We start from the raw sequence: 19,601 nt of genomic DNA, 5'->3' as shown, positions 1-19,601 counted from the left end.
GATGGGTGACTAGTAGAAATTGGATAACAACACAAAGTCCAACTTCTTCATTATTTTGACCAGAGAAAGGGGGCTCCCTTTAATCTGAAGCTTTACACAATGAAAAAAAAAAAAGAAAATCTACATGCAAACTACATTAGTGGAATTGGACATTTAGGATGTGAGCAGATGGTGGAATGTTCCTAAATGTGAATATGGCCCTAGACTGAAATATTTCTATGCGTAGTCTTGATCTCCATTCTGCTTGTTCTCATAGCCATCTGCTTCAAAGGCAGTTTGCCCATCCAAGAGCTGGGCACAATATTCATGGCATTGGGTATGTCAGTCTAATATAGGCTTTAAAAAGGCAGGTTCTGCTGTCACACCACATAGCAGGAAAAAAGTCCACCTTTGGGTGTAAGAATTATAGAATATTCATATCTGACATATATAGTGGGATCTGAAGTTTGACCTAGAGTGAGATAGGCTGGTATATTAAATTCCAAGTGCATGTATACCTGTATTTGTGTGTTTGTGTTTCAATAAACAGAATAAGTTTTCTCTCTCTTCCACCTTTCATTAGAAGAAAAAGAAAAGCAAATTCCTTATAACAAATATACATGTTAAGCAAACCAAATTCCCAGAATTCTCATTCTGTACCCTTAATGCAGAAATTCTGTGTGGGAGAATTGTGGGAAACAGTATGGAAGACCATCATGGATGGTCATTGCAGTGATTAAGGTTCTCACAGCTTTTAAAGTTATTATTTATAGTATCGTTGTTATTATAAAAAATTGTTCCTCTTGATCTATTCATTTTATTCTTTATCAGTTTATAAAAATTTTGGAAATTATTCATTTTAACAATGTTGATAATATAAAGTGTTCTTTTGATTACAGCAATCCATTTAAGTCTTTGCATCCCTCTTTGAAAATTTCTTTTCTCTTATTTCTAAAGCTTCCATAGTATTCCATTACATTCACACATGAATACTTGGTTTAGCCATTTCTCAATTGATAGGTATCCATTTTGTCTCCAGGTTTTTGCCATTAAATCAAAAAATGTTTATAAATTTTTATAATTAGTTCGATGCATGTAGGAGCTTTCCCTCTTTGCTTGACCACTTTTGGGTACAAACTCAGTAGTGATATAGTTGATCTAAGGGTACGTATTACTTAGCAACTTTTTGTATATAAATCCAAATTGTTTCCAGCACAATTGTACCAATTATAAATCTATCAACCATGCATTGTTATGAGAAAAATACATTCTGAGGATTGCTTGTAACTATTTATATGATCCATCAACATGACTACTCCAATATTATTGAGTATAATCCCCAAAGGTATTTTTCCGCATGTGAGTTTCAGTGGTATTATGACTGACAATATAATAAATAGAATGGATTCCACAAAAGAAAGAAAGGTGATAGGAACAGAAGTGCTGAATAAAAGTAAACAGGATAAACTTGTTTTATCATCTGTTTGTTAATGTGAGAAGGGAAGTACTAGAATTCCAAAGATTAGAGTTTACCTTCCTGATGAAAATACTACAGAACACTTGAGATTGCCAAATCCCAAAGGTACAGGTGGGAGAGAATGTTTTGGCAAGTGAAAAGATCATCCAGGAACCTGAGTAGTTCAATAAGATCAAATAATCTTCTGGGGTCTAAGTACAGGGCTCTATGAAGTTTTCAGAATTAAAAACAACACATTATGCGTAATCTTTTTTAAGCTAGCTAACATTAAATGTCTATCACAAATCTACATTTTTATAAGTTTTTGGAAGAAAAATGAGGAAAATATAAAGAGATTCTCTTGAAATAGACATTGTAACCATGCTTGCATTTTATTGAAACAAAACATTGGAACTTTTGGAAGAATCTAAAAATATTTCTGTTCTAAAATCATATTTTTTTTTCTTTAAAAGGAAATTTTTCAGAATAAAAATGTTCATGATCATTTGTAACCATGTATTGAAAGAATCCACTTGCCAACATTCATGGATAGACTTATGGGAGACACAGGCCAGAAAGAATAAAGAGAAAAAATATATACTTGGGCCCAATTATATTCTCAGACACATACTGTGTGATAACATGCAAGTCATTTGATTTCTCAGAACCCTGGACAGCTCTTTTAGATGAGGAATTAAAACAAGTTGCTGATCTGCACAGAGGAAGGAGTTTCCATTCTGAAGATAAAATTACACATCTATACTAAATGACAATGATGATTCTATAATAAATACAATAATACCTATAATATGGTGATATAGTCCTTTCAGCTGAATGGTATAATGGTTACAGTGTTAGGTCTGGAGTCAAGAAGAAGACCTCAGAGTCTTAGTAGTTGTATGACCTTGGGCGAATCCTCATTTGCCTCAATTTCTTCATGTATAAAAGAAGCTGGAGAAGAAAATGGCAAACTACTCCTGTAACTTTGCCAAAAAAAAAAAAAAAAACTAAACTAAAAAGGATCACAAAGAGTTGGAAACAACTGAAAAGAATTAAATATCTACTAAATTTTGGCTAGTACTTTTACATATTACTTTACTAGAGAAATTAGTTTAATCCTTACCTGCCATTTCACAATATTTATTGATCATTGTATTCAAAATGCTCTAAAACCTTAATGAATTAAGTGAAAAGTCTTATATTATTTTTTCCTCTTTTTGACACATAATGTGGCTTGGCCTTACAATGACTTGATCTCTTTATTGCCCAGTCTCTGTAAGTGCTTATGACCCTATATGTAGAATTTACACACTATACCAACCAAGGGGCTGATAATTCTTGTTCTGTACATTTGTAGCAGCTTCAATCTGGGAGTGTCTACCTTTGGTCAAAGGGAAATGCCTTTTCTGATACTCATTGGTTCAATAATTCCCCTAACCAGAGAATCATTTTTGCTTTGGGTAGTAAGGTTATTACTTATAAGTCTCAAGATGTCACAAAAGTGAAGAAGTAAAAGAGGTACAGTGTACAATACGAATCAGACTTGGGACAGGTAATTTCTTCCTACACACAAAAAGAAATGCTAAGCATAAACTCACAGTGCATAAGTATACAGCTTTGAATATGATTCAGTAATTTATAACTACATATAATCTTTGGGGAAGTTAATATTTAAACTTCATCAAAGCATAAAACAGTTTGCAAAGATGATAATTAGGCAGTTTACATTCCACCTCAGTTCTGCTCTAACATTCCTCTCCAAAAAACATCTCCTCTGAACTTTATGCTCCACAGTTAGCCTCTGTTATACCTGTCATTGCTACAGCCAACTACTGTAGTGGATACTATCATTGTTGCTTCTGTGCTTGCTCCCACCACTGCAATCATAGATCTCAGAGCCCTCTGAAATCACAAGATCATTTTTGATACTGAATAAATCCTTTTCCAGGTATTTGTCTAAGATTTGGAAAGAACAAACCCCAAAGACAACTCCAACCCAGGCTAAATTAAGGGTCTCTTTATCATAAAGCATGAACCTTTTAGCCCCGAGTCAAGAAGACTCAGAAGTTGCTTGATTAACTGGAAGTAGGAAGGGGATATATTGTATACTTTGTACAACATTGCTACATGTAGAAATCATTCATTAAAATAGCCCAAAGACAATCTGAATTACAAAAAAATTGGGAAGACTTTGCACAAAGAAAACCATTGAAACTACTAGAAGGGAAATAGGCAATTTGAAAATAATCTTTGCAGCAAGTTTTTTTTTTCTTATAAGGATCTCATTTTAAACACATATAATATAAAAAAACTGATTCACAGTTATAAGAATAATAGTGATTCTCTAATTGACAAGAGAATTTACTTTTCTATCTGTACAATAGCTATATGCAAAAATGTTCCAAATTATTAATAATTACAAAATTAAAACTCAAGTAACTCTGAAGTTCTACCTCATACTCATCCCATTGACAAAAATGACAAAAAATAACATAACAAATGTTAGAGGGACTATGGGAAAACAGGAACTCTTATGCACTATTGATGGAGCTATAAATTGGTCTAGTCGCTTTGGAAAGCAATCTGGAATTGTACTCCAAAAAAATAATTAAACTGTGTATATCCTTTGATTTAGTTATAGTATGAGGCCTATACCACCAACAAATCAAAGGAAAAAGAAAAGAACCCATTAATACAAAAACATTTATAGAATCTCCTTTTCTTGTAGGGCAAAAAACCCCTAGAAACTTAAGAGGTATTCATTAATTAGGGAATGGCTAAATACGTTTTGGCATATAAATGTAGTAGAATACATCCTTTATATTGCAAGAGATGATTTTTAGAGAAACCAGGGAAGAATTATGTGAATTGAAATAGAGTGAAGTGAGCAGAAGTAGGAAAAAAATATATGTAAAACACCTACATTGTAAAGAGAAAAAATTTTGAAATTCTTATTAACTTTGATCAACAAAATGACTAACCTCAGTTTCAGAGGACTGATAATAAAATATGTTCCCCCCTTCTTGACAAAGAGATCATAGATTCAGGGTATAAAGTAGTAGCTAACTTTTGTCCACAGTCAATGTAGGAATTTGTTTTACTTTTTTATGCATGTTTGTTAAAAAGTTTGTAGTTCTCTTTTCTTTTAGTAAGGAGAGGGAGAAACGGGAAGTAAAGAAAATAGATTTTTTCTAATTGAGAAAAAGTAATTTAAAAAGTGTTGTATAGGTGAGTTTGCATTTGTTTTATATTTGTCAATCACTAACAACATGTGAATCAGATAGCAAATTCAGGAACTGAGTCCAGGAAGTTGAAGGAGAGGACATTAAATCTCTAATTTGCTTTGAGCATCTTAATTACATTTAACAAACATTTTTAAGCAAAAGTAAAGAAAAGAAATAGCCAATTTCATAGGCAGTATTTGCATTTGGTCCTTTGGGCTCCTTTCTTTCAGTAAAAACAATAATGGGACCCCTGTATTCATCTTGACCTTTCTACACCTCATTAATCACCTGGACCTTCTTAAAGCTCATCATAGTTGACAAATAAGAGGGAAATAAAAGTTTCTACCCACCCACATACCCACCTACAACGATGACCCATAACTCAATCTCTTTACTTCTCTAAGGGTCTCATATGTAGATCATGTAGGTGTCATGCATTTCTGGTATCAAATGTAATGAACTTGTACAGAAAATTATACTAAAAATGTTATAAGAACCCTTCGTGAAAGTATTGCCAATCCATTAATAGACATGGAAAACTCTATAGAAGGGAAACAGAAAATTATGAATACAAAAGTGCTATGTTAAATTTGATTGACTCATAATACTAGCTTAACATCTGTGTAGCACCTAAAGGCTATTAAGCATTTTAACTTGACATTTGAACCCTAAAACAAATTTGTCAGATAGACAGTTGATTCTATTTTACACGTGAGAAAAATAAACCTCACAGAAGTTATGCCTGTTCAAAGTCACATAATAAGGAGAAGAATTAGAACTCAAAACTTAGGTTTTATAACTTCAAATTCAATGTTGTTTTTACTTCTGGAAACTGTGTGTCATACTTCCTCTTTATTATATGTGAAATTTCATAAATAGGAATTTCATTAATGCATAATATTTCAATAACTACTTACGAATACAACAGACAATGGACAATGCACATGCTAGATACTGGAAACACAAATTTAAAAAAATTGCAACACTTCCTATTTTCAAGGAACTCCTATTTTCTTTTAGGTGGTATCAAATATACAAAAATAAATATAAGTTAGAGAACCATATGTGGCAAAAGAGAGATTAAACAAACTACCTTCTGAGTAAGGATTGAGAATCCTACCACCAAACTTGAGGATATTCAGAAAGTTTACTGAGGAGGATTCTCAAAGGCAGAACTGAGAAGAGAATGTATTTCATGAGTAGAATATGACTTGTGTGCCTGCATTGAGGTGAATGGTGGGATTCTGAGTTTATGGAAGTAAACCAAGAAGGGACAAAATATATTATAAGGTAGGGTAGTTGGGTTGGAAGCATATTGTGGAGGGTCTTAAATATAAAATGTATTTTATCTTGAAGGCAAAAAGAAAACAATGAGCATTTTTGAGTAGGGAAGTGACATGGTCCAAGCTATGACTTAGGACAATTATTTTGACAGCTGTATGAACAATGGATTTGGAGATGGAAGAGATTTGAGATAGGGAGACCAATTAGGAAGCTATCACAGCAGTTCAGGCTAGAGACTTCTTCTGTTTTATTATGCTATTGCTAGCATCTTTCAAATTGACACTGGGTTTTGAAGGAATCCCAGATGAACACTGTTGTTGAGTGATTCTGAAAGGGGTGCACCCTTATCTGACAGGCTTTATTTTATTTATTGAATGTGCTACAGCTATTTCTATAGGAATAGATGTTACAGGATAGGGCTGCATCTTATCCATTTATTGGGGTCAGGGTGGAGGAAATGCTACCAATGCTTTTGAATGTGATCATTAATTTGTTTGTTGACTTTTAGTCATTTTGTCTTCTAAGAGAATGTTAAACATAAGCAAGGAGATTTGGGCAATCTAATAATGCTCCAGTTGATAGAACAGCATTGAATTTTTTAAAAGGGAAAGCTTCTTAATGAATTAGGAAAGTAGTATTGGAGATTCAGCTATTTTCCTTTTTTTTCCAGTCAAGTTTCTACTCATCTGTTTGGAGTTGTTTGCTCTTATCTTTTCTTCTAACTAAGAATAACAAAATTGCAGAGATAATTTGAGCTCTGAACATGCCCATATGTTCACTGAGTGAACCAAGCTGAATTATAAAGAAAACATAGATTTCTCTAGCCTTCTAAATCTCATTTGTTTTTTGACTTCTCGTTACATGTTACACGATTGTGAAAAAGGAAAAATCTCATTTCCAAGGGGACTAAAATAAGATTTCAGCTTCAAATTACACTATTTCTTTTGTGTAATTCCATTGTCTCAGTTGACAGCAGATACTCTGATCTAGCAATGAACAAATGATATGTAACAAACCAGTGGAAGCAATGTTATCCTATTAACAATGTGAAAATAGGCTTTCTATCTAATTATAAATTCTTCATTAATAATTATATAATGCAGGCTACATGCTCATAATTGAAAAATGTTTCACTTTAATACATAAATGGATCTATGATCTCAATGAGATAGAGACTCTTTCCAATATCAGAATACAAACCATTAATACTCTCTCATCCTGTGCATTTCTCTTCACGCTCTCTAATAAATCCCCACAAAGTCATTTAACATTCTCTGTGTACTAGCATAGCATACAGACTTTCTTTCTATTATTTTTTGTTCTTACTATGTGAACATCTTGCTTCCTTTTCAGATCATAAATTTCCTAGATAAAATCTATCATGTCACTTCTTGTACAAGTCATCATTGGTAATATACCATAGTCTTCTTTCTCCTGCAGTAGGTCTCTCTATTCTTCTCTAGCTAGGTCAGCTACAATTTTGACCTTTCAGATTGTGGTATTCTATGATGCCCATCCATGGAACAGCCTAAAAATAGATGGGCTTTTGTGTCAAGACGTATTTTGGAATCAGTAGTAGTGCTGCACTATATTCTATATATTATTATCTTCTTACTTTTTTCAATATTAACCTTAGTTTATTGCCCATCTGCAATACATATCTAATCCATGCAATGGATTATATCTATGCTTCTGCATTTAACCCTAATTCCATGTTTAACCCTCATTATTTTTCTAATGTTAACCACAATTACATGTTTAACTGTAGCTTGGTGTCTAACCCTAATGAAAACTGCTTCTAATCCTAAACTCTGTCTAACCCTAATTCTGTGTCTAAATCCAACCCTAATTCCATACTTATATATTTGATGAATTGCTCATGGTCTGGACTTGGTCATCTTAGACAGTAGCCTCTTTAGAATGCCTGTGGTTCTCATTCATAAGAAACACTGGGATTTGGGAGCTTGATGACATCATTACTATTTTATCTATTGACTGGGACACATGAAGGACACTATTATATATGCTGCTTTACTCAAATTTCAGTATTATAAAAAAAGGTACTAGATTGTGAGTGAGAAGTCTTGGGAACCAGATTTGCCACCTACTATTTTTATGACCTTTAAAAAGCGGCAGCCACCTTGAACATCTGTAAAAAAGTTAATAATTTGAAGATTCCTTCCAACATGAAATCTATGATCTTGTGAAGTAACATCTACTTCACAAGGGTTTTATAATCAAAACACATTGTGCCATATATAGAGTCTAGAGACCTTAGTTTGAATTGTACCTCAAACATTTATTAACTACATAACTATGAGCAAATTACTTAATTCCTCAGAGCCCCAATTTTCTCATTTGCAAAGTAAGGATAATAATTTACTTTCTTCCTCACAGAGTTCTTATCAGGAAACCACTCTGCAAAATTTAAACAGCTATATAAAGAAATGTGAGTTATTATTTATGGCATAGAGTATATAGAGTATGATGATTTATAGTTATTATAGTCAATATTGGCAAAATTCAGTTCCTTCTGTGGTAAGCACTTCATTGGTTATTGGACAAAGATCTCATATCTGTTGTATAATATTTAAATTAGTATTTATAGGCTATCTAAAACCCAGGTTATTCTTAGAACTTCTACCTCTTTTTTTAACCAGTTTGCCATTATGACTGTAGATATGGAATTGGTTTAAATAAAATGGCATTTTTCAGTTTCATAAATTGGCATTAACTGACAGAATAATAGTTATTCTTTTTAGAGACAGTAGTCATAATGGAATGTCACAGATGAGGAATTTGAGGCTCAGAGAGATTGTCACTCAAGTAATGAAAGTGTGTTTGCGCAAGGAACTTGGTTTCTCCTGGACAGAAACATCCAAACAGAAAAATAAATATAAGATAAATACAGAGTGAGTATGTATAGGTGTGTATGTGTGTGTGTGGAGAACTTAACATTTGGAGGCAAGGTCTTTTTTTGATAAGAAGCTATATTATTTTTAAGAAGCAGAGTTTCAAGTAAGCATTAAAAGTTTTGAAACAGGGTTGGGCTTTCAGAAGATGACATTGAGGAGGGAAAAGAATTCAGTCTCTTCTCAATAATATCTGATCCTCTATGTCCATATGCATAGAAAAATCTCTCCTGCTTATCATAGTCAAGTGCCCTCCCCCAAACCAAAACCAACCAAACAAACAATTTCTTGGAATAGAGTCAGTAACTGATGAGTTTGAGGTTCAGCACCACATGATGAGATTGAGGAAAGCAATTGGCACCAAATGAAGGGGTTTGGCACCAAATGTTGGGATTTGATCATGCCTCTTTGGCAAAAGGTAGGTTTATTTGTGAGAGGAGGTTACAGAAAAAAATAAAGAGGTTAAAATAGGCATTGGGAATGGTAAATATGGAATAGATTTGGGAGAGAGATAGGATTACCAAGCAAAGGAGTTTAGAAGAATTCATTAAAGGAATATACCCTGAAGTGTGAATATGCCATTGACTAGCAGGCTATATCTATAGAAAAGGTTAGCACCTTAAAAGAGCTGATTAGATATAAGAAGGAGAAAGACCTTGAGGCACGAAGGCAGAGGAGGGGATAAGAAGGAAAAGCAAATAGTAGGTTAACCTGAAGTGCAAAAGCACCCTAGATGGGACCCTGAGAAAAATAGTCTTGAAACTCTTTAGTTAGAAGTTTGTTACTAGCTCTTCATGCCCTAATGTAGATGGTATTTTTACACCCCCTGATGCACTGCCCTAAAAAATCTAAGACCTTGACAATTTGATAAACATAAAGAAATACTATCTTATTACCTGTCTGGGAATTGCACCCTTAGTGCGATAACCTTTGCCTTCTGTCTAGAATAGAAATTCCCTTTATTATGACAAATGTATCAAGAAACATTTTGATGTCTCTCTCTTCTTTCTATAAATTTGTGGTCCTGAGACCACTCATTCCTTGACTCCCCTGTTCTGGTGGGGTTCAGTCGCTAGCTAGCAATAAACGCTCTTAAATTTTCTTTATTTTGACTGCCCTGTGTTTTCGCTTGCCTGGGTACTTCAAACCCAAAAGGGATTCAGCAAAGATGGAGTAGACCATGGACAGAGGAAATTTAACTTCAGGAGTTTAACTGACTGAATACAATAAGGTGGGGCTATCCAAGACCTCCACAGGGGTAGGACTATAAGATTAAACTGATTTCCATCAGTGCTGTTCCCTTATTTCAGGGATTAATCTAATCAATAGTTCAGGCTTTCTCTGCCAACTCCACCAGAACATTGTCATAATCATGAAAAGAGTCCTGACTTTGGGGTCAGAAGACCTGGATTAGAAGTCTGCCCATTATAACTTGTTGCCACACAGTCTAGTCATTTAGTTCTTTTGCTCTCACCTTCCTCACCTATAAAACCTGGGCATTGGATTAGGTGACCTCTAAAGAATCTTTTAGGTCTGATTTAACCCCATGCATCTATTTTCCAAAGACAACTTCTTTTCTCTTTTATTAGTTGCATTTGCATCTCTACATCCCACCAAATCCACTTCCAATTAATAATACATAATCTTCCCCAAGCCCCTCTCTCCAAATCCTAGATCATTCAGGAGTCATCTCCTCTACTTTACCATCACTTCCTCTCTGGGGTAGAACTAACTGATGTATAATTGGCTTTTAACTATACTGATATTTTGTGCTAATGAGATCTGTAAATGCCATTCAGGGGTGTTACTGACACTGAGGGAAGGGGAGCTAACTGCCTTGGAAAGAAAGACAGGACCATTAGAGAAACTGCAGATTCAAGAATTACAAGGAGACAGGATGACTAAGCAGTCTAACTACCTTTAGAGGGGAGCTTTTTAAGGTCATTTTAGAATAAGGACAGTTGAGGGAAATGCCCAAAGGAGAAGCAGGAAAATTTTGTGGGTATAAATTTAAGAAACGATTGAATTGAAGTTTGGGTGACTGAAGAAAATGTTTCAGATTCAGGGCAGAGGGAAAGATAAAGAAGCCCCAGAAATATTTTTGCCTTAAGGATCAAACACAAACTCCTGTGTTTGACATTTAAAGATTTCCACAATCTATCTGCATTCTGCATTTACAGGCTTATTACACATTAGTCAATTCACATAATCTGTACTCCAAACTGGCAGATTTGCTGTTTTAGTACACGACAGGCTGTGCCTCCATAGTACTCTTCTGCCCTTCTCTCCCTCCCTTTTTATTTCTCCTCCTCCCCATGGCTTAAATAGAGCTTCTCTGCTAGACTTATAAGAAGCCCTAGCTTCCTTCAAGGCTTCAACTCAAGGGAAACCTTCTGCAAGAGCCAAATCTGATTCTCTCCTTACTCCAGCTGCTACTGCCCTGCTTCCTGAAACTACTTTGTAGATATTTTGTATTTATTTATTCATGTATATGAAAAACATATTAGTCCCCTCCCCACTCCCAAGGGAATTCTTGAGGTCAGCTACTGTTTCTTTGTATCTCCAAAAACTAGAACAGTGGGGTCTTGTTATGTTGTGGAGTCATTTCAGTCCCATTCAACTCTTCCTGACTCCATTTGGGGTTTTCTTGGCAAAGATACTGGAATGGTTTACAGATGAGGCTAAAAGGATTAATTAAATTGCCCAGCTAATAAGTGTCAGAGGCTGGATTTGAACTCAGGTCCTCTTGCAAAACCATTGTAATGCTGGAGAAACTGAGGCAAGAGAGAGATTAGGTTTTTAATATTTTAATAGTGGAGAATTTGTACTAGTGGCCAAACAGGACATATGTCCGGCCCCCAGCAGGCTGAATGGGACTCTTGTCTCAAAGCATCCAGCACCCAGCAAGTAATTCCAGAGACTTTTATAGGGCTCTAGCTATCAGAGAATTAAAAGCAAGGGGGGGGGGGGCGCGAATAGGGCACTGGGTGAGTGGAAATTCCAGGAAGGACTATAACTTTTTAGTTCTGACAGGTTGGGGGTCAAGAAGGTGGTCAAGCAGGAGGCAGGAAGTCTGGGCCAAAAAAGATAGTGAGTACCATCCAAGCATTTGAGATAAGCCATTTGGAGTTTTATGACTCTTTGAAATGTGAAAGTGGCCAGACCTTCACGGCCCAACTCTCTCAGTCCCTATGGGGGAAAGAAGGGGAGTGACCACCAGGGAAACTGAGGCAGAACAATTCAGGGAAACTGAGGCAGGGAAACCGAGATATTTCACAGTGAGAATCTTCATTTTGTTCAAGACAAAGGGAGTTTAAAGAAATAGCTCTCGTTTTAAATGCGAATTAGAATTCAATTCACTGCTACAAATTGTTGTTTGCCTAAAGGACAATGTGTATAAATGGCTGCATGTATTTCACTCAAATAGTTGGAACTTGTCTTATGGATTCCTTTATATTGATTTAGTGTAGCAAATATTTTATGTACTTCCAATAGTTATCTGAATGTGCATGCTGGAAGAGATACACACTGTGGCCATGGAGATGTTCAGGTGAAAAATTGTGAACTCAGTATGTTCAAGCAAGATCCCCTTCATACTAGGTGGTAATAATAAAGTTATTAAGTGAAAAGGAATCCAGGTGGAGAAATTTTTATTTGGGAATTATCTTGAACTGGGAGCATCAATCAAAGTAAGAGCTAACATTAATATAGTACTTTAAGGTTTGTGGAGGGATTTACATTTTATCTTTACAATATCTAGTAAGGTAAATACCATCATTATTCCCACTTTGTATTTAAAGAAAAAAAAAACTGAGGCTAGAAGAGGCAAAGTGAAATTTACCCAGGTCATACAGCTAGTAAGTGTCCAAGACAGAATTTGGACTCGTTTTCCTTACTCCAAATCCTACTCAATCTATTGTGCTTGTAGGAACTCCTAGAAGGCAGGAGCAGTTTGTTACTTTTATCTATATCCCCAAGTTAATAGCACAGTGGTTTCCATGTGGAAGGCACTTAATAGATGGTGATTGAATTCAATTGGTGGCCACAAAGTAGCTTAGCCTCTCAAAAACAGCTATTAGGCTGATTATTCAAAATGAATCAAATCACTTTACTGATGCCCTGGTCCTAAAACAAAGAGTACATTTTAATATCAAGGTGCTATAGATGTGATCAGTTATACCTAAAGAACCAATCCCAATTGTAGAGCAAAAGCTAATACCTAAATGAAAAGAATAAGCACCCAAATTATGAAGAAAGGACTTAAAAATATGCTATTAATCTCAATGTCTTAGTGTATATCATTCTCAACATTGTTAAGTGCTAACAAGACCAAAGCACTATGCTCAACAACAAAATGTTTGAATTTTCATGTCTTGATTCAAAAGAGGGACTCATTTTCTACTCCTTTTGCTGATATCAAAATCGTGTTTTATTGCATAAAGTTTCACTTTAACAAATGGCACCTTCTTAAATCAATAGGCATTTTTTTAAACAACTAGTGTGCATAAAACTCTCTGATGAAGGAATTTAATTGTCCTTCCTTCCTGTAGTTGTTAATGAGTGTTTAGTCACCACTCCTAATGTAGATATGATTGCCAGGGATGAGGATTACCTTGAAAGATCTCCTTCCCCTTATTATCATAAACCCCTTATATCTCCTAACTGTACTATTCATGTTACTCTTCTTTGGCTTCCCAACACATTCCCAGCTTTCATGAGCTTTATACTTCAGTTATTAAATTACAAAAAGGAATGGAGCAAAGGAACTAAACTATCTTGCTCAAAAATACAGCTGTGCTTGCAATTGGAGCTGCATGTGCTGTATTTCTCTTATCCCAACTTCTCCTCATCACATTTCAGAAAATAAATCCTACTCTCTATGGAACAATTTTAGTGTTAGCACAAAGTAATTCAAAACAGAGGGAGGTGGGAGACACATAATTGTGAATAGTAAAAGAAGCATTTGTGAAAGACTTACATGAAATGATTTACTTAGGAAACGAGCTTTTTAGAAGTCCAGAACATCCCTTTCTTTTTTCTCATGAATTACATAGCATATGTTTTATTCAGTCATCATGCAGATGAAGATTCTACAATGTGGCATTCTGTCCATTCATCCTTATTGGGATCACAGAATTATAGATCCAATTTCCTTCCTCCCCCCTCATACCCCTCACATTTTTTGCAGATGAGGAAACAGAAGCACAGAGAGATTGTGATACACAGAGCAACACACAGGGAGTAAGTAGCAGAGTCGGATTTTTACTCAGGTCCTCCAGATGCATCTATTGCATCTATTTCCACTGTGGCAAATTGCTTTTAATCAATACATAGGAAAGAGTGGCAGTACATGGCAAGGAAATTAGGGGTTTCTTCCCTTTGTGTCTTTTTTAATTTTCTTTTGCTCTCATAATTTTAAAGAAATAGTATGACCTCTTTATGTACACACAAAAATGGACAGATCAATACATAAGCTTTTATTAAGCACTTCCTATGTGCTGGAGTCTTTGTTTAGTACTGGTGATACAAAGAAAAATCAAAGACTCATCAGGAGCTTCAAGTTTGATGGAAACAACATATACATAAATCAGTATATACTCTAAAAAGGAAATACTCAGTAGATGGAAGGTAGCCTTAAAGAAGAAGGTACTTTGCAGTTAAAGCAAGGTTGTATAGGGCTTCACAAGCTAAACATGGGAGCTTATGTTTTATCCTAGAAGCAACAGGAAGTCACTAGAGTTGGTTAAATAAGGGAGTCACATGATTATAACTGTACTTAAAGGAAATTTCTTTGGCAGATATGTGGAAAATGAGCTGGAGTAGATGAGATGTGTCAGGAAGACCAATCAGGAAGCTAGGAGCAATGGTCTAGGTAGGGGGCTGAGGAAAGCCTGAATGAATCTGGTAGCTATGTGAGTGAAGACCAGGCATCAGATCTTAGAAATACTGTGATGGTACAAACAGCAAGATTTGGCAACTGATTGAATTTATGAAGGATGAGGGAGAATGAGGAGTCAATAATCATCCCAAAATATGAACTTGAGAAATGGAAATATTATTGTGGTACCTTCTATTGAAATAAAGAAGTTTAAAGTGTATGTGGGGGGTGGGGTTGAGGGGAAATTCAATTTTTGAGTTAAAGATGTCTTCAGAAGATTCAGTTTCAAATGTCCAAAAAGCAATTGGTGTTGCAGAACTGGAGCTCAGGAGAGAAATTGGAGCTATCTATCTATCTATCTATCTATCTATCTATCTATCTATCTACCTATCTATATTCTCCATCCATAGAGATTTATAGCTTAAATCACTGAAGCTGATAAGGTTACCAAGAGAACATATAGAAGAGAAGGGGAACTGAGAAATAACCTTGTAAAACATTCACAATTAAAGAATGTGATATGGGTGATGAGCCAGTACAGGAGATGGAGAAGGAATTGTTAGACAAGTAGGAGTTAAACCAGAAAAGTATTGTGTCCCTAAAAGGCAATGTTGAGAAAATATTCAGGAGATTGTAGTCAGAAGGGTCAAGTGAAGCAGACAGATCAAGAAAGGTGAGAACTAAAATCATCAGATATCTAATTAAGAGATTATGAATAACTTTGAAGAGAACTGTTGTGGTTGAGTGATGAAGTCCGAAGTCAGACTGCAATAGTTTGAAGAGTGAATGAAAAAGGAAGATGAGCCATTGAGTGTAGACAAAGTTTCATGATTTTAGCTAAGAAAGAGTGGAAAGTTATAGAAGATAGCTTGAGGAAATGATAGGATCTAGAAAAAAAGTTTTAAAGGATAGCAGAGAGAGGCATATTTGAAGATAGTAGGAAAGGAACTATTTTATAGGGAAAGATGAAAGATTCAAAAGAGGAAGATGATTGAAGTTGTAATTTGCTGAGAGGAAATGACATTGAGTGAGTAGAATAGTTTGACATTAGCAAGGAGAAAAGTTACCTCTGTTAAGATGTAGATGTAGAAGAAAAGAAGAAAGAGTGGAAGGTAATATTGAGAAATCAAGATATAATAATAGAGAAGGTCAAGAAAAAGTTCTCAGTGAATAATCTTAGGGATTTCCATAAAGCAAGAAGCAAATTTCTCAGCTGAGATAGCAAAGCAGTAGAGGTGTTATGGGGAAGGAAGAGGAGGGGATAGAATAGCTTCTGTGAGCAGTAAGATATAGAATCAATTAGCAAGAGGAAAAATGGGGCTATCTAATTGTGATGAGAGTCCAGGTGATGTTGAATAGCATGTGTTTGTCACCAGTATAGCACTTTCTTAAGCTTCATTCAATAGATAGTGGAGTAGGAGTAAAAGAATTGTATAGAGCAGCAAGTGGTGCAATAGGTAGGGCTTGGAGTCAGGAACACCTGACTTCAGATTTGAACTTGGACACTTATGACTTATTACCTGTGTGATACAGGGCAAGTTACTGGACTTCTATCAGCCTCAGTTTCCTCAGCTATATAATGGATAATAACAGTATCTATCTTGAAGGATTATGAACATCAAATGAGATATTTATAAAGCACTTTGCATGTGCCTGACATGTAGTTGGTACTATATAAATGCTTATTCACTTGCCCTTCCCTCTGGAAAGTAAAAGTAAATCAGAGCTGAGGTTTAGAAAAAGAAAAGTGACAATAGATCAAGGAAAGCTGTAGATTTCAGAGTAGAGTTGAATTAGCTAACTTTTGAGTTGAGACAGGAAAGGAAGGTAAGTAAATCAGAGCAATCCACCTTGCATCTACTTCTTTGAATAATTTCAACTTCACAGAACAATATGGCTCTCCCAGGGTAAGCTCATTACTTGTAAACTCACCACCAAGTTGCTAATCAAGACTTGATTCCTCTGATTAGAGGGCTGGACAGTGAAGTCCCAAACTCCTCCAAATGCCTTCCTTTATAAAAGACCCAAACTGATCTATTTCTCTGCCTGGTTTCGATGTTATGGTCTAGTGTTTAACACTAGACCAGGTACCCTCTTGTTCCCCTCTTTATTTTCCTTTTTTGTGTATTGTCTCCTCAATTTAGATTGTCAGCTTCTTAAGGGAAAGATATGTTTTTCCTCTTATTACTTATTGTTATTCCTTTTATTACACCTAGTGCTTAAAAGTTTTCCTGGAATATAGTAGGTATTTAAATGTTGTTTGGATTGGATTGAATAATGGCATGGGAATATATTAAGGATAGATGGAATAGGGAAGCCCAGAGATAGCAAAAAACTGGTATAGGAGTGATGAAGGATAGGGAGAGGTAGAATGCCAGAAAGTTGTGGTCAAAAAGGGGAATGCTAGATTTTATAATTAGGTGAGTGGAACACTTGTGGATAATGACAAGATCTAGTGTGTGACCATTTCTATGTGGCTGAGCTAGAAAGAAAAAGGTCATAAGAATTAAAGAAGCTAATGAAATTATAAGTTAGAGACTTTTAGAGAACCTCTATTGAATATTAAATTCTCCTAGTATAAGCATTTCTTCTTTACCTTGGGATAAGTTGGAGAAGAAAGGAAGATGGTAAAATAGGTGCTGACCTCAAGAAAGGAGGGAGGGTGACCTGGGGGGTCAGATACTGTAACTAACCATATTTTGATTGGGTAAAAAAAAATGCATGTGAATTCAAAAAAAAAAAGGAAAATGAGTATGTAGATAAAAATGGGAAGTAGAATATTCAGACTTTCATCAGGATAAGTATGACTGGGGTTGTGAGGAAATAGTGTTGGAGAAGATAGTCAGGGAGGTAGTTTTATCAAAAAGAATCAAGTCTCACTAAGGGTTAATACAAATGAGAGCAAAGGGATAAAGGATATTATACACTATGGAATAGGAATTCCAGAGATCATAGTAGAAAGTAAGTGCAAAATTGGATTGATATGGTTAGGTTTAGGTAGGTTAGGTTAAAAGGGATGGAATGAGAGAACATGAGTTGGGGCATGGGACAGATTGCTTAAGTGGCCATTGCTAGCAGGTCAAAGTGGCAAAACTAAGATCTAATAAACAGAGCAACCGACTCTACAAAACAGATACCCAGACTGGATGTGGGTGAGGGGAGATGAGATTAGGGCAGCAGTTTGGACACTGGGAATTCTGAAGTGGATAGAAAAGTAGTGGAGAGGATGCCAGAGTCCACAAAAGTCTTTTTCTGAAGTCCCAATCTGTTATGGTGTGGGTCCTGGAAGGCCAAGCACAAGCTTTAGCAGGCTCTAGGAAACCAAAGAGTCCTTTGCCTTGATCGATAAAGATGATAATGAACAAGGACAACCTTAGATGTTGATGGTCTACCTCCAGAAGGTGTTGACCATTCAGTAATGGAGTTTTCAGCTGTAGTGATTCATGAATTCTGTAAAGACCCACAGAAACTTAGTTGAATGTGCCAATAAAATGATCATTTGATCATAGGATATCTCCTCCAACCAATAAGCCTAGGCTTCCTATTCTTGTGTTTATTTTGTGTATGTATATAGTTAGTTTGTGTAGTGAGTAGAGCACTGGGCCTAAAGTAAGGGAGACTTACTTCCTTACTTTACTAGACCTAAAATAAAGGACTCCAGGATGAAGAGGAGGGGTTCTTTTCTTATGGGGACTCTGGGAAATCTTGTGGATTATGGTTGTTCGTGTATTTATCCCCTGAGTTTCTACCTTTAAAATCCTGTTTTTTTCCCTCTATTTCCATTCTACAAATCCTATTACAGACTTCTTACAGGGTATTTCCCAGTAAGACTTTACTGTCTTTATTATTACATTCTGGATAGGATACTACATCCTATATCACTCTCTTAGGTTTTCTTATATCCCCTGTTCTTTCTCTTCTCTCTCTTTGTACACTTTCATTAAAAATGACCTTTATAACACTGCTATTAAGGGCCAATTGCCTACATAATTCATTTGAGAATATAATCATCCTTCCAGCATCAATGTCATGTTTTAGGATTATACATTTATAATTAGCAAGGACCTTAGAGGTCATCTTGTTCAGCATCCTCATTTTATATATCAAGAAACTTGTGTCCCAGAGGTTGACTTGTCCAAAGTCACAGAGACAGTAAGTTGAATGAATAGGATTCAAACCCAAATCCCATTTTCCAAAGTCATTACTCTTTTTACTGAATCACATTCTCATTTTTATTGTCCCTCTTTATAAAATCCTCCAAAATTCATAATACATATTTTCATGTAAGTTACTGCTGTCCCAGTTGAGATTCTGTTAATATCCATAGAAACCTTTACTTATCTTTAAGACTAAATTTAAATGATAAAAAAGAAATATCTGCTATTCCCTTTGGCAATCACGCTTTGTGACTATCCTTGGGATTCACCCTGTGATTCACCATGTCTTGTGAGTCTTGCCATAGAGAAAAAAGAACACAAATTAGTGAGTGAGTCAAAGTTGCTTAGAAATGCAGAGTTCCATATATTTGTCCCCTATCCATTGTAACCAGCTTTAGATTCTGTCTCTTCTGGGGGATACAGTTCCTGAATCTGGACTGGCACACAAGGAGATATGCTTCTAAACATCTGGGTTTTTTTTAGACCTGTATCTTTTGATGAAAATCTAGTCATAAAAGAGCACACAGGTGTTATGGAACCATTTAAAAGATGGCTAGGAGGTAGGCAAGTAGGAAGAAAAAGGTATTATGAATAGAAATCTATCATTTTCTGTTTCCCTTCCTGGCAATATGGTTATATCCATTCTAGTTTTCATCCCCTCTCCATACATATTTCCTTCTATGCTCAGTTCCTTTTGAAGTCGATGGAATC

This window comes from Antechinus flavipes, chromosome 1 (genome assembly GCF_016432865.1).
Source record: "Antechinus flavipes isolate AdamAnt ecotype Samford, QLD, Australia chromosome 1, AdamAnt_v2, whole genome shotgun sequence".
In the NCBI taxonomy this organism is placed as follows: domain Eukaryota; kingdom Metazoa; phylum Chordata; class Mammalia; order Dasyuromorphia; family Dasyuridae; genus Antechinus; species Antechinus flavipes.
This window is presented reverse-complemented; position numbering follows the sequence as displayed.